The sequence below is a fragment of the Grammomys surdaster genome, unplaced genomic scaffold (assembly GCF_004785775.1).
Source record: "Grammomys surdaster isolate TR1022 unplaced genomic scaffold, NIH_TR_1.0 130, whole genome shotgun sequence".
NCBI lineage: Eukaryota > Metazoa > Chordata > Mammalia > Rodentia > Muridae > Grammomys > Grammomys surdaster.
In genome coordinates this window covers 14,501,615-14,511,388 of record NW_021604588.1, presented here as the reverse complement: position 1 = coordinate 14,511,388, position 9,774 = coordinate 14,501,615, and the positions used below count along the sequence as shown (strand labels likewise).

Genomic DNA, 9,774 nt, shown 5'->3' with positions numbered 1-9,774 from the left:
TGAGAAGGCAGTCTGCTTGCCTGAGTGCATGGGAATGAAGAGAGCCAAATATCCACATACACAGGTATATGCGCGGGGTGAGGCAACTTTAAAGGAAGCTTTTATATCCCCATGTCTGAGGAAATTAAATTGGCTATCTATTTCCTAAGCAGACCCAGGGAGCTAAGCTGTTCTGAATGCTTTGATGTTATTTAGACCTAGGTCTCTACAGAGCTGTCTTTGTGAGGATGCTGAAGTCACGGTGGGAATTTACCCAGGGAGCAGCTGGCGAAGTGATGCCGCAATGGCAAAAGAATGCCCAACTCCCCCATTGCTCTATAGCAGTTACAGCAAGCTCACAAAAGGTCTGAGATATCGAGCATACAGGAGACCAGTTATGACAGTAAAGAGTTCCCTGACTAGAACGGAGGGAGACAGAAGGAAGCAGTGATTCATCCCTGAGCTCTCCTGAGCTCAGGACTCCTCAGCTGGCTTTGATAAGACAGGAAAACATAAATTATTCATGTAAAGATCCTATCATTTGCTTCAGGACCTGAGGTGTTAAAATTGGCTACATGTTCTTTTCCTTTTCCTTCAGCACAGCAGTAAACTATTATGTTATTATTAACTCTATTCAATGTAAGAAGACGAGAAAACTAAAGATTTCAAACACCTGCAATTCCAATCATTACTAACAAAACAGAGAGTAGCCTGAGAGTTTTCTGATCTACCACTAATCCCTAATTCATTTTCGTTTTGAGTATAATTTTAAGATAATCCAATCACTTTTCTACAGGTGTACAAAATTGACCTGACTCTACTTCCTTGGAACAATTATTTTGATCCCTTAATAAGTGGAATTAATACAAATTTTTATATTGGTATTACATGAAATCTTTCATGTTGAATGGACATGATTGTATATAGCTTTAGTCTCAGCCCACAGGACACAGAGATAGGACGCAGATTCTTTTTCAGTACAAGACCAGCCTGTTCTACATAGCATGTTTCAGGTTAGCCAGTGGGTAAATAGTGAGACCCTCTCTGAAAAAGAGAAGTCTGACAACTTGAACTGAAAAGGAACCTATACTCAAGCTAATCAATTAAATAGGGAATCTATATAACTAAGCTCTAAAGGATTACTATATAACAACGTGGGGCTCGGCGGAAGTAAAAAAGCTGAACTTGGCATTGCTGCCTCTGAGTCTCTCAGGCATATTTGCTGTCCACTCTCCATGTCGAGAAAAGAGAACACAGGGTCTCATGAACTGGAGCAAGCCCTGCAGCACTGAACCATGTTTCTAGCCCCATCATTTGTACCCTCAGCATGGTTCTTAGCTAAAAGAATTCACAAGGCCTTGCGGTCCCACAGTCACTCTGTGGATGCTTCAGAAAGTCAGTACCTGGTGAGAAGAGAGACTATGGGGACGACACACTGAACTGCTGGCAAGTTATGCCGGAAGAGTGGTTTAAAAAATTCTTCAGTTTTTATTTGTTAATGAAATTCACACATGCTATTTAGATATCTCCTCTGGGGACAGCAGAAAATTCAAAGATCCTCTAGGGAACTAAGCATTTAAGATTCCCATAAACTTGTTTCTCTGCAAGCAGAGTTAATCAAGTCAAACGATGAGAAAGGAAAAGAATTTCTTTTATCCAAATATACAAAGGCAGGCTTCTCTGGAGACTTTGGTCTCTCCCAGGCCTTGTGGATTGCTAAAACTTTTTAAAAATACACAGTTTAAGATCTAATCTTCATAGTCTATACATTTTATCTACTGTAAATGTATAATTCGGTGATTTATAGTTATGTGATTATTAGCAAATTTAGAACTGCTCAAAATTTTCTCTCAGTCCCATCTGTAACCAACACACAAAGTCACTCCCAGGGCCTGGTCCCATTCAGCCAGGATCCATCCATCCAACCACTGCTTTGTTCCTAGGTTGCTTTCTCTAGTCAGTTCATTGAAGTGGAAGCCCAGAACATGCAATCTTTTGCATATGGTATATTCTAGTTCTTCCAAGGTTAATTCACTGCTGTGGACTAAATATTCTCTCTCCTAAACTCACTATGCTGACAGTCCAAACTCCAGTAGAATGATATTGGGAGAAAGACCTTTGGGGAAACAATTAACTTTGGGCAATACTTGAAGTAGCTTTCTAAAGTAGTTTGATTCTACCACATGACCTAGCAGCAACAGTGTGAGAAATCTAAATGAGAAAAACGAAAGGCAGTACAGAAATGATATGCAAATACTCAGAGCATCATGAATTTTAGACTTTTTTATGAGAGAAAAAGACTAAAATGTGTTCTTCATGCTATGCTAGGATTTGAGAAAATGGTTCTTTACCAACCAAGAAAACGGTCCTCCTCACACATGGAATCTGCCATGCTGTCTTCTTGTACTATGAGAAAGAAAGGTCTATAGTTCAAACCACTCAGTCTATGGCATCTTGTTATAAGTACTTGAATTGACAGACATCCGTGTCGTAATAGCTATCACATCTTTCCTGTCTCCTACTGAATGCTATTTCTTTGTACGTAGGCACCAATCTTTAGTATCAACTGATGCACAGTTAGACGGTTCCTACCTTGAGGCTGTTAGGAACCATGATGCGATGAGTCTTCTCCTCTAGTTCTGTGCTTGACTGTCCTTTCATTTTTCTAATTTAGATTTCTAAAGCTGTTGCTAGGTCATAGAGGGGAGTTAAATTATTTTAGTAAGCTGCCTGTTTTCCAAACTAGTCTGAGTATTTCACATTTCTCCCAACAGTGCGTGTGGCTTCCCTGTGTGCCAGTTCCTCACCAGGGCCTCGTCTTTCCTTTTTGATCACAGCCATCTGTGTAGCCACATCCTACTGTATTTCCCTAGGGACTAATAACGTGAAGATATTATCTGACGTTGTCTTTGGGGAGCCGTGTTCCTGATGTTTTTGTGCATCTGAAATTTTAACTGCTTACCTTCTTGGTGCTGAGTTGTAAGACAATGTGTGTTCAGTACAGGTCATTTTTAAAGTATATAACTGCCAAGTGTAAAGTACTCCTGGCAAGTGTTTTCTTACCAGGAGAATTTTCTTTTTCATGTTGTTCAGGGTTTTTGTTGCTGCACGCTGAGATTCATAGTGCCATTTGGAGCACCCTGCTTATTTATTACAAACATTCTATATTCTGCAAATTTCACCCTTGTATACAATGCACTGTGATCTTATCCCCACTTCCAACTTCTCTCCATTGACATTCTCCATATCCCTCCAGCACTTCCCTCCTCCCAAATTCATGTCTTCCTCTTCCTATGCACAAATGTAGGGCTATCCACTAGAGAATGGGAATTCTACCAGTGGCCACCTCCACATTAACGATGACTTTCTCTTCTCTGTCAACTATCTACTGTCAATGGCTCTTCAGAATCAGGTAGTGGCTGGAGATCACCTACCCCATCTATGCGGGAATTTGGGCTGGATTACTGTAGTGCAAGTAACCAGAGCTGCTGTGCACTCAGGAGTGCGATGATCATGTCATGTCCAGAGGACAGCATTTCTACAGCTCTCTTATACCTCTTCTGCCTCTCACATTCTCTCCATCTCCTCCTCTGTGATCCTCTAATCCTTGGTGGGGTAACATTTTGATGAAAATCTCCCATTTAGCGATGATCACTCAGTCTCTTACTCTCAACATTCTACCCAATTATGTGTCTTTGTATTAACTGCTGCCCACTGGGGAGTAGAGGGGAAGCTTCTCTGATCAATGTGACAAGAGCAACCCAGGTCTAAGGGTATAAACATAAATGGCCATAGAGCAAAATAGCAATAGCCTATAGTAGTACCTTAGGGCCTACCTCTCAGCCATGGGGTTTTGATTAGGATTATACAGCACCAGTCATGAAATTCTCTCCTGTAGAGAAGGTCTCAGATATAATCAGAAGGCAGTTGGTTGCCTCATAGCATATTCAAGCCTGTCTTCTTAGTGATTCTTGCTATACAACTTAGGTGTTGAACCAAAGACTAACTTAAAGCCAGCCAAATTTTCCAGTTTTTGCTGATGGACTTATTTGTGGGTTGAAGAGGATAATAATTTTAAGAAAGGGTTTTTCCATAACTCCTAGCACAGACTACCCACACCCTTGGATTTCCTTCAGTATAGAAGACATCTTTACCATGTGTAAAGAACCCATCTTGGGGCTCCGGTTGCTGTGCTGGTGGTGGGGATAGTGTATTTGCGCTTGTTGATAACTATGCTTCTGGAACAATGGCGGAGGGGGGATAACCGCAGCAACAACCTGCTGGCCTTGGAGACTGCAAGCCTTGAAGAGCAGCTGCAAGGCTGGGGAGAAGTGATGCTGATGGCTGACAAAGTCCTTCGACGGGAAAGAGCCTGGTTTCCACCTGCTATCATGGGTGTGGTTTCCCTGCTGTTCCTGATTATCTATTATTCCTGCTTTGTTATGTTTTATGCCTGGCTGACTACCTTGTTCCCATTCTAGCACTGAGGATTTTTGGCTCTAATAAATGGGCCACTGAACAACAGCAAAGATTTCATAAAATCTTCAGTAATCTAGTAAAAACTTGCTGCAGGGCTATAGGCTGGTGGGAACGCCTCTTTTCGATAAAGGAGGAAAAGCCTAAAATGTACTTCATGACCATGATCACTTCTCTTGCTTCAGTGGCTTAGGTGGGACAGCAAGTCCACAACCTGCTTCTCAATTACCTGATTGTGACTTTTGTGCTGTTGCTTCCTGGACTAAACCAACATGGAATCATTTTGAAGTACATTGGAATGGCCAGAGGGTAGAAAAACAAGCTTCTCAAGCAAAAAGAAAAGAAAAATGAGTTGTGGGGCTGCTGTGGAGTGAGCCCTGGCCCTGGGAGCAGCTGGTCAGTACTGTCTGGACATCTGGAATGTTACAATGGCTCTTCGCTTCCTTCACTCTGCCCTTGTTAATAGAGAGTCTCATAGGCCAGGCTTTGTGCTGTGTCTAGTGCCAGGTGTAGCTGGGTACATTCCCGACAGTATGACTTGTTATTTTGAAATTTTATTTTTGACAACTTCCTTTAAAATACTAAAGTGGTAAACTTTACTGTTTTTTAGAGTGAACTGTGACTTTGCATAATGGTTGCTGTTTGCTTTAGCTATATTCAAGGTAGTGGTCTCTGGCTATAGGAAGCTGGTTCTACAGTCTGCTTCCACAGTCTGCTTGACAAACTGTCTTTGTGAGTACAGAGATCGGGTTCACCACTTCTGATGAAGGAGAGCACTTAAGATTCATTCCTGATTTTCCACTGTGGGAAAATGTCCATGGAATTAGATTTAAAAAAAAAAATTAGTTCCACATCCTAGTGTGTGTAAGCTCCTCTCTCTTACAAAACGCAACAGTTTCAGGGAGCATTGCCCCTTTGTTCCTGTGAGGAATCTGACAAGCTTTGACGGATCTCTCATTCCCTTTGCACTGCTTCAGGTTAGTTTTAGTCCATAACGACTTTTGAGCAACAAGCTTCCAGAAGATTGTATTTGGGGATTTTAGCAGTGTCTTTGTTCCAGATTTTCAGCTGACTTAAAATGTTTGTGACTTTACTGTAAGGCCAGCCAGGGATAAAACTATCCTTTGTTTGCTGAGTAGAAAACTAGATTATCTATTAATATTTAAGACCAGAAAATAAAAGGCTTTAAAAGTAAGCCTGGAAATTCTCATTTGTTTTCGTATATTGGCTGTATTTCAGTCACTCCAGCTTTGCAGTTAACGAGAGACAGTGTTTACTGGTGTTTGACTTTCCCCTTGACATTTCTCAGAAAAATGCAGGGCTGCAGCTGAGAGCAGACTGCTGATTGGGGTCTGCATAGCTTTTACAACTTCTTAAGCTTCCTGTGATCACATGCCCTCCGAGTAGGTAGGCTTTTAGAGCAGTTGAAATCTGCAGAACTGAACCTCTGAGGGCCAAAACAGGACACATTTGGAGACAAGTCCTTAACCCATGAACTAGCATTAACATAGTTTGTGGATCCATCGCACTGATGCTGTGAAGCCTGACCCTGTCTGTGTCTGCCTCTGGTCTCTCACTGCTCTAGCACTGTAAGCAGTGGTGCCTCTTGTACCATCTGTGTGTGTGTGTGTGTGTGTGTGTTTTAATAATTCATGACACCCACTTTGGTTTTACATGTTCTCTTGTAAATAAGCCTGCCTTCCTACCTGGAATTTGTGTGTGTGTGTGTGTGTGTGTGTGACTAATACATGTTCTACCAGTTAACTACTTTGGCAATTTTAATCATTTCTTCTACTTTGTTTTGTGGTAGAAGGGGAAAATTTTTTTTTTTAAAGGTGGAACCTGGAACCTCTTTTTATTTTTTTTGACAAAAAGAACCCATCTTGGGGATCACTACTGAGTTTGCACTAATAAGGTAATAAGTGAATTCTAGAAAACCTTAAGGTGGGGCTAGTTACTCAAAAGGACAAGCAATTTGAAGACTGGGACTTTCAGCCTCATCCATCTAGTCATAGAAAATGAGTGGAGCAAAAGACCTGAGCTTAGGTCTGTAAAACTTGTTGAATAATGCAGTTCAGAGATCTGGCTTGGTGAATGTACCCACACATCAGGAGAGGGCACACCCCAATTCCCCCTGGTATAGAAGCTTTTGTGCTCGGATCCCTTCATAACAAACTGATAAGGTAAATCTAGATCTGTAGGTCACCCTAACAGATTGTTGATCATGAAGATTGGGTCTTTGGGAACTCTGAACTTACAGCTGGTTGATCAGAAGCACTGGTGGCCTGGAATTTACAATTGAAATTTGAAGCGGGGACAGTCTTGTGTGTTTGGGCCCTTCAATTCATAAGGTTTGAAGCTGAGGTTTTCTAGATATTGGCAGAACTGTGAATTGTTGCATCTCTAGTTTGTCAGAGAACTGGTTCACATCAGCGATTACATGTCAGAGCTGGAGGATGCACTCCACAAATGGGTTGTTAGCAGGTGCTGCCTTACTCTAATGGACCACCAAACCTTCCCACATTTTTCTGTGGGTCCACACCAGCTCTGTCCATCAGTGACATGTGATTGGGTGGGCATAACTCACTCTTTTCTATTTATAGGCTCCTCCAATCTGTCCAGGATATGGGCAATTTTATGAATGGCCTTACGTACAGTCCATGTTTGAGAGGTCACCGTAAAGTCTTTGTCTTTCCTTGTTTTCTGCAAGCTTAGTCACTTCATTATCATTCTTTTGTGTTTTGTTTTCCTTGAAAAAAAATACAAGAGAGATTATTATTAAGGTGTTTGTACACATTCACACATATATACACACAAATGCATGTATGTATTTAAGCTCATTATGTATGTTATACTATATGTAATATATACTATATTATATATACTAAATTAATTCATCCACTCTATTTTACCCTACTTTCTTTTCCTCTTTTTTGTTAGTTATTACTCATATTGGATGTCATTAATGTAATTTTCAAAATAATCTCCCTAATTACCTTTCCTTTCATTCTTTCTTGTTTTGCAAGATAGCATTGTACCAAACCTGCTCTTCGTATCAATAATCATATTTTTAAAAAGTGACTCAGATTCATTGTAGAGCTTTTAAAAAAAAAACCCTTTTTTGAGGAATGAGGTTTTATTCTTGCCTTCGTTTTTCTTCCCTTGCATCTCCGCAAGCTCAGGTTTCATTGTCTTTAACATTGTCTTTCTTTTGTCAGTTCACAGCTGCAGGACCACATGCAAATTGAAGTTTTACAGAGTCTGCTCTTTTGAGGAGAGAGTACCCACTCTCCTTCTTATTTTTTGCTTCTATAGTAATTAGATAAATTCTCAGTGCTATTTATAAATTTTTTGAGGAGGAACTCTATTATTTGTAGAAGCAGCATTGGAGATAAAATCTCTGTGCAGAAGAGGAATGGCCAAATCATCAGGTAAACAGACCTATTGTCTCAGACTTCTGTTTTTTTTGAAATCTCCAGTTTCTCTGTTCTTATAACATTATCAGTTTTTGTTTCTTTCCTCTAGGATAAGTGAAAAATTAATGTTTCATATTGAAACTGTGACTGTCACAGGTTCCCTCTGCCTTGCCTTCCTCAGGCAGTTCCTCTATGAAAAGGAATGGGTCAAAGAAAATCTAAGAACAGTTGCTGTGTCCAGCTCTAGTCTCTACCTGATTCTTTCCTCTGACTTGGTCTGCATAGAAACACTCCCTCCCCAGCCCTGACCTGTCCCTCTCCCATCTCCCTTATGCTTTCTGTCCTGTTTTCAGCCCTCAAGAGCAGCGGAATTAAAGAATCCCAGGATGATCCAGGATTGAGCTTTTTACTTAGTAAATACATTTATATACAGTGGGAAATGTCAAATAAAATGGTTATACACTCTAGTATTTAGAATGGACTTGTTTGGTCCAGGTCTGTGGATTACATGTTACAGGTAGGGACTACAAAGACAGAGTTTCTGAGAATCCCTTCTAAGCCCATGGAGCAAGTAACCTCACACCTTTTCCTTCCTCCTGATTTTTGGATGGGGTAGACATTGTGTACCCCCCTCACAAGACTCCTCTAATATTATTCTGATTAACAGATAATTCATTCTCTATTCGTAGCTCTGGATAAGTGTCCTGGTGGGGTCTACTGACAGTACTGTTTCACACTGCGTAGAGCTTTCCCACGAACTTCTCTGAATGTTACAGGACTGAGTGGATGACCTTTTCATGGTTATTATTCTCAGTGTATTTCTTGGAGGGAAGTTTTTAGTTTGTCACTATAACTAGAATTCTTCAAACTGACCCTCCCTGTTTTCTGATTACTCTCCTAAGCAAATATCATTTAATTAATATCAATCTAGAAAATCTATTAAGGCTTTCGGTGGAAATCAGATCAATTTAAAGGCACATGGGGTTTTAAGGACTTCCTTCAGCTAATTTCCTTTCTTGGTAACATATCATAGAACCCACAAACTTAGATCCAAGACCAAACTGGCCCTGTACTCACAGGTTATCGTCCTCAGTTCTTATCTGTTTTTAAACGAGCCCTAGTAGGACAAACCAACTTGCAAATAATTTTTAGTACTATGGAGAGAGTAGAGATACTCAGGTTAACTCATGTTTTGTCAATGGGGTAGAAAGAACCCCGGTGTTACCTATTTGTTATTCCCTTGCACAAGCTACATGCAAAACCAAGGTTCTGGTTCTGGGAAAGATGACATGACTGTAGGCAACTCCAACTGTGCCTTTCACATCCTCCTAGCTAGGTCTCTCTGCAGCAGACATTGCTGATGACTGGCTCTCTGAGTTTAACTCTGAGTCAGCATATCTGGGAACACTCTTGCTTCACAGCGTCTGATACTCCTAAATCGGTGATTTGTATGCTTTTCAGGAGGGCCAATACTTTTTATTATACAATTTTTTTTTAATTTTCTTTAACTCACCAACTGTTTTAAGAAGCTTGGTGACTCTCCCAAATATAATACCCATGCCTTACTCAGTCATAAACTTTAGACTCACATCTAATTTTTAACAGACCATCTGAAGATGTGGTCCCCAATTGCTTGTGCTGTTTTAGAAGGCTGTAGAGCATTAAGATAGTGGAGTCTTGCTAGAGGAAATGGTTCATTGGAGATGTGTGTTTAGATTTCATTGCTGGCTCCCACTTCTTCTCTGCTCTCTGCTACCTGTTTCTCCAAGATGTGAGATAGCAGGTAGATGTTCTGTACACTCCTGCTACTATGAGGCCACCTGTCACCAAGCCTTCCCCAGCTGACAAAAATCACCATGAAGCTACATGCCACCAGGTCTTGCTTTCAAAAATAAGCTGTACC

At 40.7% G+C, this 9,774-nt stretch overlaps 1 pseudogene; it reads left to right on the top strand.

Annotated features, from left to right (window-relative positions):
* The first annotated feature begins 283 nt into the window (after positions 1–283).
* On the top strand, positions 284–5,800 carry LOC114614838 (annotated as a pseudogene).
* The last annotated feature ends 3,974 nt before the right edge of the window (positions 5,801–9,774 follow it).